The following is a 21984-nucleotide window of genomic DNA, read 5'->3' on the forward strand; positions in this document are numbered from 1 at the left end:
CCATCTGAAATGATTTGATGCCAGGGACCCCCAGAAGAGAAGATTTGTGTTAAAAATGTTGCCGAGCTTGTAGATCAGCTGTTTTTGAATAGACGAAGAATAAAATAGGGTCATCTTGATTAAACTGATTGTGATGTAACTAATTGTGCTGGGGACCCCCTGGAACCCCTTCAAGTACCCCTGGGGTCCCTAGACCCCGCTTTGAGAACCACTGACATGAAGCAACAGTGGGCTCACTTGTTTAATCCCCTTAGTTTTTGCTTGCATTTTACACATTACTCTGAGTCTGTCAGTCTTAAACCGTGTGCCGTGTTATCAGGAATCACATGATGACTAAATGCTTGATGTATACATACATGTACAGTGAGATGTGTTGTATGACTTTGTAGCCTACTAAATGTGAGGTCTTGTTTTCCCTGTAAGCTGCTATGCTAGTTGCAATAATGTACAGTATTATCATTTATTATTGAATATTATTTTATCAAAACTATATTAATTATATAGGTATATATATATATATATATATATATATATATATATATATATATATATATATATATATATAAATAATATATACAGTATATTCAATGAAAGAGGATGGATATCTTTGTAGACTTTCTATGCTGCGGACATTCTTAAAGTGTCTTTCTTCAGCAGCAGCGAGTGCTGGCTGTGTTTTTCCTTTGAAAAGGACACATTCTTTTCTAAAGAGGAAGGGAAAAAAACATTTCACTTTTCAATTACCCCCAGCTCCTTCACCTCCTCCATCCACCCAAGGTCGAGTTTCCAATGAGAGAGAAGAAGAGAGGGGATGCTTTTCACTTGCATGGCCGTGGCAGCACCCCCTCCCTCTCATTTCCTTCCCTATCATTCTGCCTACCACTTTTATGCATGAAACACAGAGGCAGATTGAAAGCATTCACCGGCCATTCAGACAATGAAGAAAGGAGATCCTCAGAGCTTTATTAGATATGAAGATCTACAATAAAAATCAATTTCTGGCCTCTTTATGCAGTTTAAATGACAAAGCCCCAACCCTTTCAGCCATTGTGTGCAGGAAAGTAATTCTGCAGCACTGGGCGAGACAAGAGCACGGTATACTTTCTGACCTGCGATTGCAGATTCTAATATGATACAGACCTACAGAGATAATGGGAGGCACTTAATATCATCTGTTGTGAAGAAGAAAAGTTATCTCATATCTTTTGCCGGATAAAGGGGTGGGGGGGAGGGGTTCAAACTGTTTCATGGTCGGAATACTAAGAGGACTTAGATGGACAGCTGAACATTTGGCAAGTCACCCTCACCACTGTTCCAGAGATGTTTGTACTTTGTATCACCGCTACACTTAGTAACAGTTAGGCCTGAACCTCATGAACCCTAGTGTCCCCATTCCCTAGGCCTAGGGTCATTGTGGTATCCTAGTTTCTTTGAGGCACTACATTGTTCTCTAGTTACCTTGTTTATTTTTTTTAATTGAAAATGTTATCCCATGATTTTTGTAACCCATTTTTTCACCCAGTGGCAATTGTCTAAGTAATCCTGGGCGCTACACTCCCTCTGCCAGCCTAGGGAGAGCCTAGAGCCGAGCTCATGCCTCCTTCAATGCATGAGCGCTAGCAAGCTGCTTCCCACCTGACAGGGCCAGGGGGGAGGTTCCTGGTTAGACGTATAGCGCGTGGAAGGAACACGTTATTCCAACCAGTTCCTTTCCCCTCCATCAGGCGCCCTGCCCGACCAGGGGGGGGCAGTGTAGAGACCAGGAATACTGCATGTTTTTGTGAGGGTACCTACCCTAGGAGACACAGGGAGAACATGCAAACTCCACACAGATTACCTTGTTTATTGACTAGAGTTCACTCATGCTTATTCTGATCTCGCACTTGTAAGTCGCTCTGGATAAGAGCATCTGCGAAATGGCTTACTTGTAAATGGTTATTCTGGGCATGTCATAATAGGCGAAAATAGCAGATCTCCAAACTTGTTTCAAATATTTTTATTGTGAAGCACAGGTTATGGTTATACATTTCTGTTCAAACATGGATAGCTTCCTTTTTTTTTTTAAACAAAAACAAACAGACATGCAGATCTCCAAACTTGCGACGCGTTTTGAGTTTGTAGATCAGCTGTCTTTGGAGAAGTGATTTTGTGTAGAGGGAAAAAAGGAGTTGACCAAGTATAGACCCTTGGGGGACTCCGATCAATGAACTATATGGGGTTTAAGCGGTTAAAAGAACAGAAAGATGAATTAATGCTCTTAGTGTGCATGCATGCTGCGGCCTGTGTGTGCATGTGTGTGCGTGAGTGCGCGTACGTACGTGCGTGCGTGAAAACGTGACGGGTTGTGAGCTTGTGGGTCGGCTATTTCCGGTGAAGAAATTTGGTGTACTGTAGAGGGTAAAAAGGAGGTGGCCATGTATAGACCCCTGGGGGACCCCAGTTTAAGTGGTTAAGATTAAGCTTAAAGCAAATGATGCTTCTAACTTCTCACACATGACATTAGAAAGACCCAAGAACATCCTGTTATGATGTTACCTTAAGTATCTGGCTCAGCCATTAGCTAAACATTATTTTTGCACATCTACACCTTCCTGAAATTGAACATAATTACATATCTAAAATTAAACATAATAAAAAAATATATGAAGTACAGCAGTTTTTAGCGGTGCCAACCGCTCTATACGTGGCTTTTGACTTTTGTATGTCCGTCCGTCCGACCGGCGGTTTCAGCACGGGATGAGCACGGCAAAGAAGCAAACAGCTATAACTTCAGTTTGCAGCATGCCACCAAGTCCAAATTTGGTATGTGGACTTAGACCACCAATAGGGACGAGCATGAATTGATGACGTTATCAAAAAGGGGTCCAGGGACCCCCAGCACCCGTATGAGCACGGGATGAGCACGGGATTTTAAACAGCTATAACTCCAGTTTGCAGCATGCCACCAAATCCACATTTGGTATGTGGACTTAGACCACCAATAGGCACGAGCATGAATTGATGAACTTATCAAAGAGGGGTCCAGGGACCCCCCGCGCCCGTATGAGCACGGGATGAGCACGGGATTTTAAACAGCTATAACTCCAGTTTGCAGCATGCCACCAAGTCCACATTTGGTATGTGGACTTAGACCACCAATAGGCACGAGCATGAATTGATGAACTTATCAAAGAGGGGTCCAGGGACCCCCCGCGCCCGTATGAGCACGGGATGAGCACGGGATTTTAAACAGCTATAACTCCACTTTGCAGCATGCCACCAAGTCCACATTTGGTATGTGGACTTAGACCACCAATAGGGACCAGCATGAATTGCTGAAGCCCCGCCCCCTCTGTCTTCCCATTGGCTGGCCTTCAAACAGCCATAACTCAAGTTCGCAGCATGCTATGGAGTACAAATTTTGTACATGGACTAAAGCCAGCAATAGGGACTAACTGTCATTACTTAAGCCCCGCCCCCTCTGTCTGCCCATTGGCTGGGCTTTAAACAGCCATCATTCCAGTTTGCAGCATGCTCCCAAGTACAAATTTGTTAAGTGGACTCAGACCACCAATAGGGACGCATTGAAATGAGTTAAGGCCCGCCCCAAAGGCACCGCTTCCTTCACACAGGGTGTGATTTTTTTTTCACATTTAGATTAATTGTTTTCAAAGATCTTCCTGCCTGAGATCTCAACATTGGATCTCTGTTTCAACAGAAACCTTAGGACAGATGACACTCTGCAACACACAGAGAGATAAATGATCCATGGTGCTGTAATGAAAATGACTTTTGCCATGCTTTCATTCTTACCTGATGGAGACATGGATGAATTGGATGATCGTACCACCACTCCAAGGGCAGGGAGATAAATATTATGCCTGACTGCTCCCCGACCTGTCACCTCGAGTCTGGTTAGCCTCTGAAAAGCAATTGTTTTATTCCAAAGTCTTGACTCCAAGACACGCACTATTTCAAATTAAACTTTCAAGGTCCCAAAGTGATTTATCTGTGTCAAAAAGGAGGCAGAATAGAATTCCGAGTGACAACAATAAATCCACTATGGATGTAAGAAATCACAATAACTTTTCAGAGTGTCTTACGGGCGTGTGTTGTTTGTGTGCAGGGTAGAATAATATCCAGGATGCAGGACTCCTTTCAAGGCCTTAACACGTGTAACTAATCTCCCCAGAAAAGACTAGTACCTCACCCCATTGTCTTTGGTTCAGTCTACCCCAGGTATTAGAGCCACTAACAAGTGTGTCCGCAGGGGAAAGTGTGCGAATGTGTCTGTCCTCCCTTACCTCCTGTACTGTAATCTGACTGTAATGCCTAATTTATGCTTCGCTGTATGACGGTGTCGCGCGCCGAACATAGCAGATCTATAAGCCCACAACGTGTCGCAGACGCGACAAGTAGAGGGCTTGTAGATCTGCTATGTTCGGTGCACATCACTATTGTACAACATAAATTGGACTTAACTTGGAAGAGTATGGCCTGATTCACTGATAGGAGGGAGAGAAGCCTTCTTGGAGTGTCTTGAAGAGTGTGGACCTTTGGAAAAAAACAGCTTTGCCAAAAAATCCTCTTGTGGCCCCAGAGACCACGGCACAGTGCTGCAGTGAAGACAAAGATGTTATAAGCTAGCTTAGCTATTATCGCGCCTTTGCACTACATCTCCCCCGACACCGCTTTCAAATCAGTGTCTATTTATTTGGCGTTTTATTTATTTATTATAGCATTTTTCTTGCCTTTTGCAAGAAAAAAAAATCACTAAAAGGATTACTTGTGGAATAAGAAAAAATAATTAGCAATGCTCATGCATTTTAATTTTGGTAAACTTAAGTTCAGTTTTCCTTGGATCCAAACTGGGCTGTCGACATGTGGCTGCTACACTGTATAACTGCTGTGAAAAGCATGAAGGGTTTTGAGGCTGAGAAACTGCTAGACGAGAGGGGGGCGATGTGAAGGTTAGAGGCACAATTTACAACTGATGATGAGTTCAGCCAGCACAAAATAAAATAGATTCAACAATGTAATATGAATATCACATTAATCTGAAATATTGCTTTAACCACTCCAGCCATACTCACAACATTTCAAAATAGCTTAATGACATTCCCAAAATATGGTCGTTAGGTTAAAAATGGTAAAGAATGAACTAGAAAATGTGAGTGAACCACAGAGTAGAGAATATTTGGCTTTAATCAAAAATATACTTGTGTTTGTTTTTGAGATGAGAGTCATGTGAGTTGAATTATGCATTAATATTAGGCGCGTGTGACTACAGCTTGACGTGCTTCACCAAAGTGCAGGTTGAACAAACAGTAATGAACAGTTGGTGCACCTGCAGCATGCCAATACAGTAGATCCTTTTCACAGCAGAAATTGTGCAGCTGAAGGTAATAACATAAATTCTGGGTATGTTTCATTTAGGTGTCTCTGTACTGTATGCCAGCACAGGCAACTCCGGTACAGTTACAGTAAGAAACACCAAAATGAAACAGACCCAGAGTTTATTCTATTAGCTTCAGCTGCATTTATGGCACGTCAAAATGTCTGTTGTGAATATACAGTGGTCCATGAGCTTCAATGGCCACCCGGGTCATTTTCAGAAATATCACTCCAAGCACCATAAACCTAAACAAACCTCACCTTCTCAACAAAACCCATATTTAGGAGTCCTTGTAGCTAAACCTCCACCATTAAGTGTCAGAGTAACAAAGTGTTTTCAGTCCAATCAATCACTACAGTATGTAAGCTAAACAAAGCTGGAATTGGACTGATGGTGTCTCAACAGGAGGCTTATGGATTTAGGAATGAATAAAGTCCATATGAGACAAAATTCATTTATATTGCTGGAGAAATCAAGTGACATATTACAGTAAATTTGACACAGGTTTCACAAGATTGTTTAGCACTGATTCAAGTTTGCTTTGATACTACAATAGGTAGCATTATGCATTTAAATGATGGTGTTATTGTTGACTAAAGGGTATGCTGCCAGCTGTTACAGAATGAGGGTTATTGTTGTGGGTTTACACACGTGATATGCTGAATTAGTGCACAATTTAAATGTGAAACACTGAACAACATGGCTGCATTAAACCCTAAACCTGCATTAAACCCTAAACCTGACTTAGTATAGTATAGACCATGGGGTCTGTACTTGGACCCCTCCTTTTTTCCCTCTCACAACAAATCTCTTTGCCAAAAATAGCCGATCCACTAACTCATAATATATGGTGTTGCATTGTGAACTTGTATATCTACTATTTTCTCTGGATGTTCTTTTTTTGCCAAGTATTCTATTATGCCTATTATGACATGCCCGCAATAGGGACATTAGCATTCATGTGGTTAAGCTGGTCTGTGACTCTTCATTGATTCTGTAAGAGAACGTAAACAGATCAGGCTTGTTTTAACAAGTGAATCTGCATCGTGTCTGAAAATTGAAAACCTGTGTCTTGGCTTGTGTCGCAGATGACCTGGGGATGTACAATGCCGAGTGGGAATTTGGTCGAACTGGCGGTTGGGTGGGGCATGCATTCCCTACTTGCATCGTTCCGACTTAGGTCTAGTCACCTTAAAATCTTTATAAAGTGCTTGATATTATTGCTAGCTCATGTTATAACAGTAGGGTTTCTCCTTGTAGGAATTTACTCATCTGAGGTCAACGTTCTAATTGTCAACATTTGATGGTGTCTGATGTTGGTTGAAGCAGGAAATGACATTCAATCAATCAATGTTGCATCTAAAGTGGAACAAAACTCAGCTCACGTGTTCTCAGCTATAACACGATCAAACTGCCAACAAGAAGTAATCAGTTAGTTATCTGAGCATTTCTCAAGCCAACCATATCTTCTAGTGAATTTGTTTTAAGGAATCCAATTAAAATGTATGAGTGAGTCACATTTACATTAAAACAAAAAAGAAAACAGCTGTTTCTTTAGACAGACCGATAAATCCTCGTTTGTTATCCTTGACAAAGGATCTTGCATTTAGACACTTAATTGATGTCCTCTCAATGTCTGGAAGACGAAGTGGGTGGCAAAAAACAAATAATTTAGAGCATTGCAAAGACATGATGATCATCTGTATAGGCCTTGTACCATGTTCCCAAGATTAATTACATGTAATATACAAGACACTGTATAAATGTTACTGGATATCTTGGATAGTTGTAGTTACTGTGGGACCCTGTTGATGTGTCATACCCCCTCAGAGGGGTAGAATGATTATAAATATCATAAAGCAAAGCAATATCCTCTGTACAAAAATGTACTATTCAGTTAGTGAACATAGAGAGGATGATAGATAGTCATTATAGCCATTATTTCATTACTATCCACGCTACGTCGCTTTGCCGATTCTACCAATATCTGAGTCATAGTGTTGGGGGCTTTGTCAGAGTATACCCATTGTACCCATCTGTCTGTGTCCCTTTTGTGCCCATATATGGAGATGTCTGTTTCTGTCTGTCTACCTGTGCCCCTTTTATGCCCATATATGGAGATATCTGTATCTGTCAGTCCATGTCCCTTTATGCCCATATATGGAGATCCCTGATGTCATCATATGCCCATATATTGGAATGCCCATTGGTGGATCGGCAGTTCTGGACAACTGGATATCCAAACTACTCGACTGTGGGCACCGCACTCCCTCAAGTCCTTGCCGCTGAGCGCGCCAAGTTTGAAGTTGGTCTGTCCCATATGCACATGATCATATATGGACATTGCGGTCGGATCAGAGGTCCGTAAGAGGTCCTTTCGCCCGCCCGCCCACCCGCCCATTATCAAATTTTAGTATAGGATACCATATTAAACAGGTTTCACATGTTGTTGCACTGCTGTGTATTGACATTTTGTTCTCTTCCTGAAAAAGAGAAACAAATCAAAATCAGTATAACTAAGACAGATAAGTTGGTCATCTCTTAGATCTTTTGATAGAGCTGTGTCTACTTTCTTGAGCTTTCCTGTTAAGTGAAAAGTCCTTCATTATTGTCTTCACCTCTTGACTGTTTACACTATTAAGCTATCTATTAGATTTCCACACCTGCCTTATGGTATGTGGGTTAAAAATATATATCCTGTATATACTGTATATCTTCCTCAATGAAGCTGAGGTGTTGTTCAAATTAGGTTTCAAAATATTATTTTTCAACAAGATCATTTCTATTCCGGCTTATGTTCATATTTTTGCACCTTGGGAGAAAAATAAATAAACTGGACTTGATTTGCAACCCTCTGTGCTAAGGCAGATAAGAGCGGCAGGTGTAAGGACATTACTGTGTCATTATGGCAGCATGGTATGAACTGTGGTTATGTAAATGCTTTTTGACGACAGTCGAGAGGGTGATAGCTGTGTAAAAGCTAAACACCACATATGTAAGCAGTGTAGTCGACAGAGTTATGATGAGTTCCTGTGTGCATCGCAACTGTTCAAAGTAATCGTCAATAAGCTTAACCACTTAAACTCAATATACTTTATTGACCAGTGTCCCATAGGGGTCTGCACTTGGTCTCCTCCTTTTTTTCCCTCTACACTAAAGATCTTTGCATAAAATAGCCAAAATTTAAGCTCATAATATATGGCGTTGCAATGTGTTGTGAGCCTATTTTCGCCAAATGTTTGCCTCTTATGATGACATGCGTAGAGACGCTATGGCTCATTTCTCATATCAATTATTTATTTTTGCACCGTATGTGACGTTTAACCATATCACATGTGGGGATATGTTTTACCCCTGCTCCTGGCCAGACTGAAATAAATATATGCATTTCCTTTTGGGAAAAGAAGTCTGATGTTTGATGTTTATGTTTGACAATATCACAATTTAACAATTTAATTAAAAGTGTATGTTCATCACATTAACACAGGTGTCGCTATTTTTGGCAGATTTGTCAAAAATGTTTTATTTTTAGTGAAAGTAGTGAAAATAGCCAATGTACAAGCTCACAATGCGTCGTGACTCGTGATGCGTTTTGAGCTAATTGCGTACGACGAAGTATATAGGAATGAAGTGGTTAAGAAATGTCCCCCTTTCTGTTTTCCTTTTACTAATCGAACCCTGAATAGGAGTTGATGGATCTTCGCCTGCCAGTAGCCTGCTCTGTCCGCCACTACTACCACACCAGTCCTCAGCCTCGCCTCTCCACGCTGCAGAAGAAGAGGGGGGAAAAAATCAAAGAGGGTATTAGGCAGCAGGGTTATTCCCGACACTTTGCTGGAGGCTGGCGTTAATCTGTGCGTTTTGGAGAAACGAGGTTAGTTAAGCATTTTAATGGCCCTAGCCCTGTGATAATTAGGCCTGCCCTGGAGGGAGCTCCAGTTGAGCCACTTGGGCCTTGAAATGGAGCCAGGGAACTAAAGCCCTTTGCGCACACAATGATCCTGAACTAATTCCCTGAGTAAACATTTTCTCCCGTTCACTCCACAGCCTCTTTCTCTTTAAAGTCGTCAAAGACCTGCTTCTCTTTTTCCTCTCACACATAACACTTCTCTAGCCTCCCTTCTGCTGGAGATATTTTTGGATGGAGGCCCTTGGAGCAATTTTACCAAGGTCCTACTGTCTCTTTGCTTTCTTTCTTTCTTTCTTTCTTTCTTTCTTTCTTTCTTTCTTTCTTTCTTTCTTTCTTTCTTTCTTTCTTTCTCTCTTGAACACGTAATGTCATGTACAAATAGAGCTCAAACGATGTGGTGATTTGTTAATAACCCTGTGTGCATTCAATTTGGACATTTACCTAACGCTTTGAGACAGGGCCCCTCTATTGTGTTGAGTCTTGTCTGACTGGCGTGGCCTTTGATGCTTGTCTCTTGACCCATTGGGCCCACAGAGAGGCTGACTGACTGACTGACTGATCCCCTCTTCCTAAAGGGGCTCATGCAGCATTGTTTACAGCCTTCCCTTCCTGTCTGTGGCTTGGGGGTCCCACAACACCCAGAAGCCCCTGGGCTGTGGCTGCTATTGTTTCTCTGGATAAAAGAGAGAGACATCACGTCGAGAGTGCTCAGTATCTTCTGGAAACTCACATTAGTCATACAAAACATCATTTAAGTGTACGTCTTTGGCTCATGTGATGCAAAGACAATTTTTGACCAATTACTTTGACATCGATATTGTGAGGATATCGTATTTTGTGCATTTTTAAAAAATGGCAAAAATAGCCGATCTACAAGCCCACAATACCGCTGCATAAATGAAGTATAAAATAGGGCTTCAGAGATTAAAACCAGGAAAAGACAAGACTTATGCAATATCAATATATCTAACATCTATATCTAGTCTCATTTCACAATATCGATACAATATCGATATTGCTCAAAATGTCCTATTGCATCATATTGGTATCATGATTGGATTATCTTTGGATGGCGATGGCAGCTTTTTTACCCCCAAATGATGATGCATGCAGGCGCGATATGGATGGACACAAATTTGTGCATAGCCTGTCACGAAGTTGTAGCTTAATTCTGTAAGTTTAGTGGCTTAAGCTGCGGTGGTGTCAGCTTCCAGAGCTGTTGTTTAGACGTTGTTTTGACTGACACGTGGCCCTCGGGCAACAGAAGTCAGCTTTCCTGGATTCCCAGGGACAATAAAGTACTTGTTTGGCCGCGGCTCCCTTTGTTGAGAAGGGATCTTCATCTCACTGCTGCTCAGCCGGCCCGTTTCTCCAGGCCATGGTGTCAGGCGTCATTTATCTTTGACATTGGAGCTGCCTTGTGTGTTTGTGTGAGTATTGTGGGCTGGTGTGTTTGTGTGTGTCAGTGGACTTGTGTGTGTGTGTGTGTGTGTGTGTGTGCGTGTCCACATCCTGTCACTGGTCTGTGTGTGTTTGTGTCGCTGTCATGATGTCCTGAGGTCTCATGGCAGCGGTTCCCAACCTTTTCTGGCTCTGGCCCCACTTAACAATCTCGAAGGCTTTCGCGGCCCACCCATCGGACCACTTGTTTATTTGAATGAGCAATCAGTCTTGGATCAATGGAACTAACATAGTAAAGTTCCTATTTATCGGTATCAAAATTAAAACAACATTTTCACGGTTCTAAAGAAAAAATACATGTTTTTATATTAATGTTATATTATCAATACAATCTTTGGGGGCCCACTTGCAATATCCTCATGGCCCACCAGTGGGCCCCGGCCCACAGGTTGGGGATCGCTGTCCTATGGGCATCCAAAGGACAAAGCTAGCAGCAGGCTGTGGCTCTATATGTTCGGAGAAGACAAACTGTTTCCTGGTCATACAGAACATCATTAAAGCTATACTACCTGAACTCACTTTGATGGATTTACCAAATCACAGCGGTTGGATGTTAACATAACACCTACAAATTGCGCTGATTTAAATATGTTACTTATCAACGCGCCACAGTCCATCAGTGCAGAAGTCCCACGCGGGTGTAATTTAAGAAGTGTGCAATTTTTCACCGTAGAGCAATTAGAATATCTTAATTGCAAAACATCTTTTAAGTGAACCGGCATTCATGTGACGGGTTACATGGCGCCTTTCCGACATGTCGCCTTTCCGACGTTAACGAACCCTATACCTAACCCTCACCCTAACCCTAACCGCACGCGGAAGCCACTAGTCGGAGTGGCGAGATGTCGGGATGGAAGACGGTTACCATGTGACGTTTGTCTCTCGCCATCAGACCCGTTTCAGGCCGATTGACGCACACAGCGTGCTCGTTCGACTTCCAGACCCTACACAGGCTCGGACCTCTCGTGCGTTCGGCGCTATACCGGGACAAACGAAAGCAACTTCCTGCAATTGCGGATTGCGTGTTTTATTATTATGGTCTTCATCATCACACCCTGCGCCGTGCGTCTCCTCCCTTTGTCCTCTCCAATCCCCTCCATTGCTCTCGCCGTGTTCCTCCCCGCCCCGCGTCTTTTGTCCCGTCTCAACACCGGGGCCGGGGCGTGGGCCGGGGGCCTGAGCTCTCCCCACAGCAACCCGCTGACCCTTTGTGCCACCTTTATCACAGGCTTCTTAACCGTGGGCTACTTAACCACGCCGCTAACTGCAGGTCCTGCGGGTCTGTGTGATTGTGCTCTGCATTGAGCAGAGAGATGAGGATTAACACCGACACTCGATAAAGGGGTCAGAGGTGTGCAGTGATTATTTGTCTGTGTGAGAGAGAGAGAGATAGAGAGAGGGAGGAAGGAGGATGAGTGTGTGGGTGTGTGTGTGTGTGTGTGTGTGTGTGGGGGGGGGGGGGGTGCTCTCACAGAGTAGAGGACTAAAGGTGGAAGGGGGGGTGGGGGGTTGGGGACATGGCTGCAAGGTTGAGGTGGAAGCGATGGATAAGGTTAGCTGAGTTATCAGACAGCGGCATCACAATCAAGCTGTCAGCTCAATGCCTCCCTCTCTCTGGTCTCTCCTTCTTCTTCTTCTCCTTCTCTTTTTTTTTGATAAACAGAGGAATAGGATTACAATTTGGACCGGTCCCGGGGCGGCGAGGAAGCTTGCCTTGCCTTTCAGCGCCATTCTCTGCTCTATGAAAGGGCCACAAGAAAGGCACAAATCTGCCAGGCAGGGCTTTCTCTGATGGGGGGGAAATCTTTGTGTGGAGAGCGGAGAGGGCTATCTTTGGGTCGCAAAGAGGGAAAAGGTGCAGAATTTGGATTGTGCACCTTTAGACATTTTGAAATGTGCAAGTTGTTGAAGTGTTCTTCTTAGGAGAGCAAAAGAAAAAACTGAAAAAACAAATTATCCTCATATGAGCCCACACAGTAAAATCCGGAGTATTCATTTATCTGAGACTCTGAGAGTCCGAAAATGTTATAAAGGCAGTGCTAATATGGAGAGTGCAACAGTGGACACCTACTGTAAGGGTCCATTTTTACTCTCCAAATTAGCTCTGCCTTTACTATTTCCTTTTTGGACTCTCAGAGTTCAAATTTAAAGTGATTGTGATTATCAATTTGACACAAATTGATTCCTGTCAATGCTGTTTTGTCTGTTTTGTCCGGGCCCACAAAAGCCTCACTATCCTCGCCATTAACGCCCCCACCTCCCTTGTTGTGCCCCATCGAGGAGATTTCTAAACGGTAAACCGGTGGAGAGCCGTGAAAATAATGTCGGGACGGCAACGAGGGGCGGCGAGGCAATTAAGACATATTAATTATGGAAGGTGGCGTGTGAGCGGATCCCAACGACGGCGCGAGGCCACAGTGGTCTCAGCCGTGGCGAGGAGCTCTTCGAGAAGAGGCCAGGCGCTCGCCTATCCACTATCTCATTATCTACAAGAAAAGAAGAAACCCATGTGGTGACCCTTGACTGAAAGACGACTCCGGGCCTTTTCTTTCACTTCAGTCAAAGTAATAGCGGACCTGCACCGGTCTGCCTCGTTGAATGCACGGCTGAACAGAAATTAATGCTGTGCTCCCTCTTCGCTCCCTTTGCCGGGTTTGTGCGGTGAAAGATGGGACCGTTGCACTCGGTGACCCATCTCCCGTTCAGTCTCATCTTCATGTACATAAATTCACCTCCTCCTACTGAGGATTGCTCGCAGAAATATCTATTATTCTTCCCTCTGTTCCCCTCCACCGTATTCATTGGCGGCGGCGTCCAGGGAGTCGGCTGACATTCCTCTTAACTCAGCCTCATCTGGAGCAAGGCAGACAGATCACACCGACACTTTACCCACTCTGGAGCTGTGGGAAAAAAAACCTGGCTTTAGAGGAACAGAAACCATCAGTCATATAATATTCACAATAATCTGGTTATGTAAGGTGTTTTGTCTTCTGCTTTCGAGACGGTGTATGCTATTTACAGCTTCATGTGTTGCATGATTTCATGAATGTGTGTTAAAGTGGCAGTCTAAAGAATGAATGTGTGGTGTTTTCAACTTGTTGCAGGGTATATGTTTGGTTAATAATGGATTATTGGGTGACGGGATGCTTGGTGAATTGATGATGGCTGTCCTTCTAACACACACACATAGGCCTACATACAAAATCAAAGAAGAATCTTGGTTGGCCCGGCACTCCAAACAAACACAATTGGCCATGTTTGCACGTGGGAAGCCAGCAGGGGAAGATGTTCTCTGTCGTTGCATTAGCGACTTCTTACAGATCATCCGAGAGTGGAATTCAGAGCAATAGCATGTTGCCCTACCTGCGTTACAACCTCCCGGCCCCTCACTGTCAGGTGAAAGGAGCGGCTCTGTATCAGAGGAGAAGTTGTGGTTGTCTACACCCACAAGACAGGTGCTATATATACATGGAGGGATTTGGCATAACAACTAAAATATATAAAATAGTTGTTAAAAAAAAAGGAAAAATTAAGAATGTTTAATGGAGTAGCCCATAATTATTCCATGACCTGTTGTTTGTGGATTGCGTGTCAGTACTTTCTATATTGTACCGTAAACCGGCAAAGTATATTATCTTCTCCCTGTTTGTATTTGTAAAACAATCAAAACGCAGCAAATCAATTAGCAATGTAGTGGTAGCTTTAGGTAATCTCATGCATGTTTCCTTTTGTTCCTGGGAATTGAAAACTTGTTTGGCAATGCTAAGTTGAAGCAGCTATAATTGTTTTGTTCAAATAGGATCAGGAAAAGACGAGAATCGCGAACACCTCCTCTCTCTATTTTCGTCTTATCATAAGCTCATGGCAACAACAGAAAACATCCCCTAAAAACCTGAATGAGCAGAGACACTGACACGTTTCGGTCTATTCCTTTGTTTGAAAAAAAAAAAAAAAAACAAGCACACAAATCCCTCTTTCCCTCCCCTCTCACTCATAATTTGGCTTTCAAGCGAGGTCCAGCCAGAAATCCTGCGTCAAGGCCGTGAAATACAGGAGGTGCCGCCATGCCGGTCTATGCCAGTGAATAAAGCCAAAGCAAATTGCTAAGGGAGAGTTTGGTCCAATTGGATGCCATCCCTTGGTATGTAATTCCCATGGCACGACGTTGGCAATGGCGTTGCACGCCTCAATCAGGTGTGGGGGCCTGGAGGAGGCTCTTACTCATTTGCATGTCCAAGTATGAGGGGGATTCCTCTTAGGAAGGAGCCAGGCTTTGATGTGGGCATTCCCTCTTGGATTAGGGGACGGAAATAGACAGCAGTGGATCTGTGAAGTCATTCATCACCAGTGTGTAGCCTGCCTGCTCCTCCTTCACCTCCTAAACCATGCTTGGCTTCAGAGAGAGCCATCCATTCAGCTCCCTGTGCCAGGACACCTAGCATAGTGCAGACCCATGCAAATGAGACATCCTCATTGGCCAGGAAGTGCTGAAATTAATCGGAGATTAATCTGATATCATCCATTAGCATTGTATGGGCCACTTCCGCATGTTGGACAAAGGATAAGCTCGTCTTGGAACCTGTGCTAATGCCATAATTGCAAATAAGCTTCCTGATAGCTGTGGAAGAATACATCTTACTGTACAGTAAATAACAGGCATTTATATATTTTGATATACTGTAGTTATATATTTTATACATAACTACTTTTAATCTAACAAGGTACATCACATAATTTTCAGTGATGACCCACCCACCAGACATATTCTGATACTCTGATTCTCCTATCATTAAGAAAAATTATAAGACATTTTTAAAAAGCTTTTGATTCAGTTCTTGATCATTTGAAGACTTTATTTAGAAATGACAAATAGCAAGTTATAGCGTGAGTAAAAATGGACCCAAATAGACTAGGCGTGCAACAGCTAATAAGTTAAAAATTATAGATTTGAATAAAATAGCTAAAATAGCAGGTCTACAAGCTCACAGCGTCACGATGCGTCATGTTTTGAGCTTGCACTGTATATTGTACGACAAAGTATAAAATAGGTCTTAAGTGGTAGATCAGAATAATTGATGTAGTCGTTAATCTTTTTATGTATATATATATATATTTTTTTTTAAACACCATTCTCAATTATTCAATTAATCGAAAAAGCAATCATTAGAACAATTTCGAAAAAGATAATCGATAGTTGCGGCCCCAAAATTGAACATTTGGGCTAAATGAACACTTACTGTGCAGGCAGTGTAAGATGTGTGGAGGGTCATGGCCGGCTGACATGTAGACTGCCATCCATTTAACTTGTCTCACACACCCCCGGCATCCATCCGGCTTCATCACACTGGGCTCGTTCGCACACATCCCCCGTGCGACACTTGGGACACGTAGGGGACAGTCTGCGATTGGGGGGGGATGTGACATTTCCCTGTCTGTTGTTTTAATGATTTAGGTGACAAGTGTTAAGGCCTTGCATGTTCGTCTGATAAGCTAACACACGTGCCGTGGAGTGCGGTACTCGCCATCAACGAGCACGCTGTTACAAGAGGATGACGGATGTGTGCTGAAATTCAAACAAATCAAGTGTTGTTCATACGATGTAACAATGCTTGAACAGTCATTGTTCCCTATCCTTTTATGCGTCCGATGACCCCCGTGGTTTGCTGTGTCACTGCCTATCGGTTCTATGTTCTAGCTTTGCACATCTGCCAAAGGAGTTTTTACTGAAGCCAACAAGAGTTGAACCACAACAGGTAAACTGAGAGAGGACAGTTGTTGAAGAATGAAGCAGGCGGTGAGCCTCGAGAATAGAAAGATAAACAGTTTGACCTTCTGTTTCTGCCAATTTCCACCGGTTGTCCTTCTCCTAGCCCTCCCCTCTCCCCCTTTGGCCCTCAGCCCTGTGTCGGACCAATCCTTTTTAGAGGGATAAATAGCATTGCTGCGCTTTGATAGCCCCAGTCCCAAACACCAGCTACTGATAAATAAAAGGAACTTTCTCCATTTATCTCTGTGAGAAAGAAGTTCCTATTAGGGTCCCTATAGCCACGGGGCCCTTCCCTCCTTCACCGCACAGCTTTGTAGATTGCCTGCTTGGTTTAAGGTGCTATTGAGTGCTCACCAGGACAATTACATGCCCGGACCCCCCCTCCGGAAACATCCCTCCCCTCCACTTCCCTCACCCGTCCTGCACCTCTGTGCCAATGTTGCACGAGATGCTATCCATGATACGGCTGGATGAGAATAGTGTGTGTGGCGCGTTGTGTAATTGTGTGTGTGTGTGTGTGTGTGTGTGTGTGTGTGTGTGTGTGTGTGTGTGTGTGTGTGTGTGTGTGTGTGTGTGTGTGTGTGTGTGTGATCTCTCTGCTGGAAGTGGGGGACAGAGGGGGTAGAGCGATAATGGCCCTCTGAATGGTATAGGAATAAAGTATCATTGCTCAGTGCCTGGAGTCAGACAGTGATGCTAATGCAAATGGTTCTTACCCCCACCTATCCGTCTGGTATAATGATAGCCCCACAAACAGTATGTATGAAGAAACAGAGCGAGGGTGATATATAAATAAAAATAGCACACACCTCACTGGAAATGACTTTTCGTTGCCTTCGGGGGAACTTAAGACACACCTTTACAGCCCTCCCTACCACCCACCACCACCAACCTCCTCTTGCTCCTTGTGGGCCTCCTCTATTTCCTGCTCCTCTTGATATATATATATATATATATATATATATATATATATATATATATATATATATATATATATATATATATATATATATATATATATATAAAATTTGGTATTATTATTATTATTTGATAACACATAAAGTAGAGATTTCTGTGAGGAGCAATATAGCTGTGGGGGAAAAAGGAATTGTTGCCTGGTTTCAAAAAAGACTTGGCCCTAGACCTGGCATGTCAATCTCATTTCATACAGCTTCGCAAAATCAAGGTGTTTTTCAACACGTAAAATGAGATGTGTGCATTGGTTCTGGGGGTGTAGAAGTCCAAGGCTGCGCTTCAAGAAGATACTGATATTTTGCGGCATATTGTCAATTGCATGACTGGTGTACTTTACAGAAGCTAGCCTCCATTCTTGGTGAAGGAATGTTCAGTGGCACGGAGAAAAAGGGAAGAGTCCAAAGCCATTGTTTGTCTTTCAGCTGCAGCGTGCGTCTCCAAGGACGGTATCTTTGCTATCACAAGTGTGGGCAGTTTGAACCGGAGCAGATGCAGAAGAAGAGAGAGCGAAAGTGATTCCATAAATCTCCGACCACAGAGGAGAGAGAGAGAGAGAGTGAGGGAGCGGACGCCGGTCCAGGATCGGGCTGAGGATCTCCGATTCTGGAGTGTAGACGCTAAAAAGGCGTCTATCAGAGAGAGGACAGCCTCAGCACTGATCCTACATCTCTGCAGCTGCAGTGTTGTGGGAATGCACTGGAGAACAGGCACATGCAGTGGTGTTGGCTAGCAGCGTCGTGGCCCCCAGCACCACCAGAGGAGCAGAGACCTGCTGCTGAGAGGTTGCAGAGAGACAGCCAGTCTCTGAGCTGATAGAGAGGGCTGGCTAATCGAGGAGCCTGCAGGCCTTTATGTGCTCACGCGAGCGCCCCATCCTCCGGCTCTTCTATCTATTTCTTTCACTCAGTTTTCCTCTCAGAAACTAAGCTCCTTCCATTTCATGGTGTCAGTTTGCAAAGGCTTGTCTTTTGTCTTCTGAAAAGCTGCACGACTTAGCCCCTCCACTACTTATTGTTGAATTGTTGAAATTGTCTCTCGAATAGAGAGCACAATCATTGGGCAATTCATCAGTGAAACAAATAATTATAGTACTGTACAGTTGGTGTCATTTCTGTTTTGTCTATTTACATTCTCCATTGAAATGGTAAAATATAAATAACAGTATGCACTGTAGGCTACTCAGTAGGCAGATGCAATGTCTACCCCTCTATTTCTGTTTAAAGGCCAATGAAACTATTTCAGCCGGAAGCTGGGGCGGCCACTAGCCTTATATAAATACTATAAATGGTCAACCCTTTCACAATGCCTTTGTAATATATCATTTGGCTTCACAGTGTCCTAATATCTGGGTAAAGTTTCATAAGGGTGCCTTTTGGCGGCCCGAGCTAAGTGGTCTTAGCTGCCTCTGATAGGCCTGTGTGCTGAGCAGGTTCCAGAGATAGCAGCTCTCTGGTGGCATGGCTTCTCTCATAGGTCCCTCCCTGGCAGAAAGCAAAAGAAAGGGAATAAAGAGGGGCTGGGAGAGAAAGGAAAAGAGGCAGGAGGGAATTGACACAGAGCTTGGCGAGGAGCCAGAGCCGGCCTCCTCGCGTCTAATGTACGAACGGGGATTTATTTAAACAGTGAGAAGAGAGGACAGCTTCACAGTGCCAGATTAATTCCGCTTTTTATTCAGAAAATAAAAGAGACTTTGAATTATTAAGAGATAGCGGGATTAGAGGCCTCTCTTTCCAACCCCAATCTACGCTCCTTTTAATTTCCACTTTATTAGAATTCTTTTTGAAGTATTTTAATGTGGACAAAGGGAGAAGAAGAGAGAGAAAGCAGAAAATATTAAATATCAGTTAAACTGTATTAAACATAAGCCTGTGCCTCCATTTTTTTTTCTTTCTTCACAGTCACATTGATCCCGCTCTTTCACTTCTCAATTATCAACTTTTATTGTAGGTTCAGGCAAGTGCAGAGGGCCCATTCTGAAATGAAACGGCTTCTATCTTCTATTCATCCTCGGGGCGATGGGGCTGCTGTGGGGTTTCTCACTCCGGCACACTCATTCTTCACAACCCTTCCTTAAACCCCACTCAGAATGTGTCAGTGAGGGCCTGGGCGATTGTGTGGCACTTGGAGAGCAGGCAGGGTTTTTTTTTTTCTTCCTCTCCATCTTTGAGGCCCGGGTCAGGGCAGAGGGTCAGAGGGATCAACAGGAGAGGACGGGCAGAAGTTCAACTGTCATCATCAAGTACACTTCAATGGATACAATGTCAAATACAGTTCTGTGACAACCGTTCTGTTAGGTTAACTGTTTTTTTTTCCTTTAAGCCAATCCCTTTTTACTTAACCATTTAAACCCTATATATACTTTGTTGACCGGTGTTCCCCATCCCCTACTTTTTGTCGCACTAAGACACATTGTGAGCTTGTAGGTCTCCTATTTTTGCCAAATGTTCACCCCCAGAATAGGGACGGTAGGGTCCACGTGGGTAAATTAATATGCACTTGGTGATATATTTGCCACTTAGATTTCCATATAGGGAATAGCTTTGCCCTCAGATGACTGGCGAGCTGAGCAATGCGGCATTGTGCCCTCTACAAATCTCAGCAGCCATAGGAATTTGATTGTGCCGGAGGATTCTCTCTGTCAGACAACCGGCCCATAATCTCTAGCAATTCTTTGTGAAGGAGGATTACCACTGAAAGTGTTACCACATATTTACAACTCCACCACTAACTCTCAACAGGCTCTCCTGCACCCAGCCCAGCCACAGCTAAGCCACAGTTAACATAGGAAATCAAGCTGAGATTTAGGACATCTCTGTTCTGAATCGAAGTGTGTGCTGTATCTACTGCACATAATAAGACACGGGTGTTTGGAGTGCCAGAGTTGAGCCACAGATTTAACCTAAAGGATTACCTGTGTAAAGATGAACACCGCCTGTTTGTTTATGTGTAAAGCTCTTGACATAGGCGTCCCCAGGGAGGCATCCGGGCCCCACGGTAAACACACCAGCATTAGTGTGAAAATCATTCCGCTGTAATTAATGCTGAGGTGGCCATGCATACAGGCTCATACAACCGTGATTTTATGGCTTGTATTGTTGTGAATGGGGTGGTATGGAGTTTTGAAAAAAAAAAATCTTCTTCTTCATGTTTTCAGTTATTTATATTAAATTACAAATTGTTGTATTGTTAATCTTAAATGAAATCAATATTAACAAATGAAAAAAAAAAACATAAAAAATCATAAATTATCCGGTATATTTGTACATGAGAGTTCATGCTATGTCTATTGTGGGCAGTTTCTTAGATAATAAAGCAAACAGAGGTTAAGAGGCCGTTTCGGCGGCCTTCCTGTTTAGCATCTGTGTCTTATCAGTCCATCAGAGTCCAAGTGTTTTATTCAAAGTCTGACTAGATAGGCCTTGTGTCTGGCTGTTGTTATTGAAATAAACTGGGGCTGTGTTACCACCCCAGTCTCCCCCCTTCTTGCCCCTGTCTATTCTGAACAAGTGTATCTTCAGAAACACGCCAGCTTGTTATGGTAATGACCTGCATGCCCCCCTTCCTCTGCGTGTGTGTGGCGTGGGGCGTGAGGCGTGAGGCGTTGGGCGTGGGGTGCGTGCGTGTGTGTGTGTGTGTGTGTGTGTGTATGTGTGTGTGTGTATGTTGGGGGAGTTGCTTTAGGGTTTTAGACAACCCCCCGACAGGACATGTCATGAAAGACCAGTTAGAAAGGGGACAATGGCATAACAAGGTTTACTTTCACTATAATACACAACTAATCACAGCAACTCCTTTACACTTTTTTACAGCTAAAATGTTAGATATATTCAACATTTGTGGAAGGTAATTTTTTTTGTATCACAATATTTAACATGTGTTAGGTGTTGCTTGTTTTGTTAAACGTTTATTTGCTGTTTCATAGCCCTGTTAATGACTTCTGCATTTAGATAATCGCCCACACTGAATGGTATAAATAATAATTGTTTATATCCTGAAATGTCCATGACTCCCTGCTTCACACACACACACACACACACACACACACACACACACACACACACACACACACACACACACACACACACACACACACACACACACACACACACACACACACACACACACACACACACACACACACACACACGCGCAGACATGCACACAACCAAACTATTATGTCAGCTAGAATCATGGCACATACTGTACTGTATGTGAGATCTTATTTCCATCATTACAAAAATGCTGGGCACAAACTGACAACCATAACCTAAGCACTAAATGGAAATCATTCAATATCTGATGCTAACAACAGCCAACAGTAAGGGAAAAGTGTCGTCTCTTTGACAAGAGAAATCCCTGGCAAATAATCCGCTGGAATGTTGACTGGATAGATTTAGGGAGAAAAGCCAGACTACAACGACTGCAGCTGGGCAGGACTGTCTGTCCTGCTGTAGTAGCAGGCAGCTATAATTAAAATAGCAATGAATTCAACTCCCG

Source organism: Gymnoscopelus microlampas (genome assembly GCF_963454915.1).
Source record: "Gymnoscopelus microlampas genome assembly, chromosome: 9".
In the NCBI taxonomy this organism is placed as follows: domain Eukaryota; kingdom Metazoa; phylum Chordata; class Actinopteri; order Myctophiformes; family Myctophidae; genus Gymnoscopelus; species Gymnoscopelus microlampas.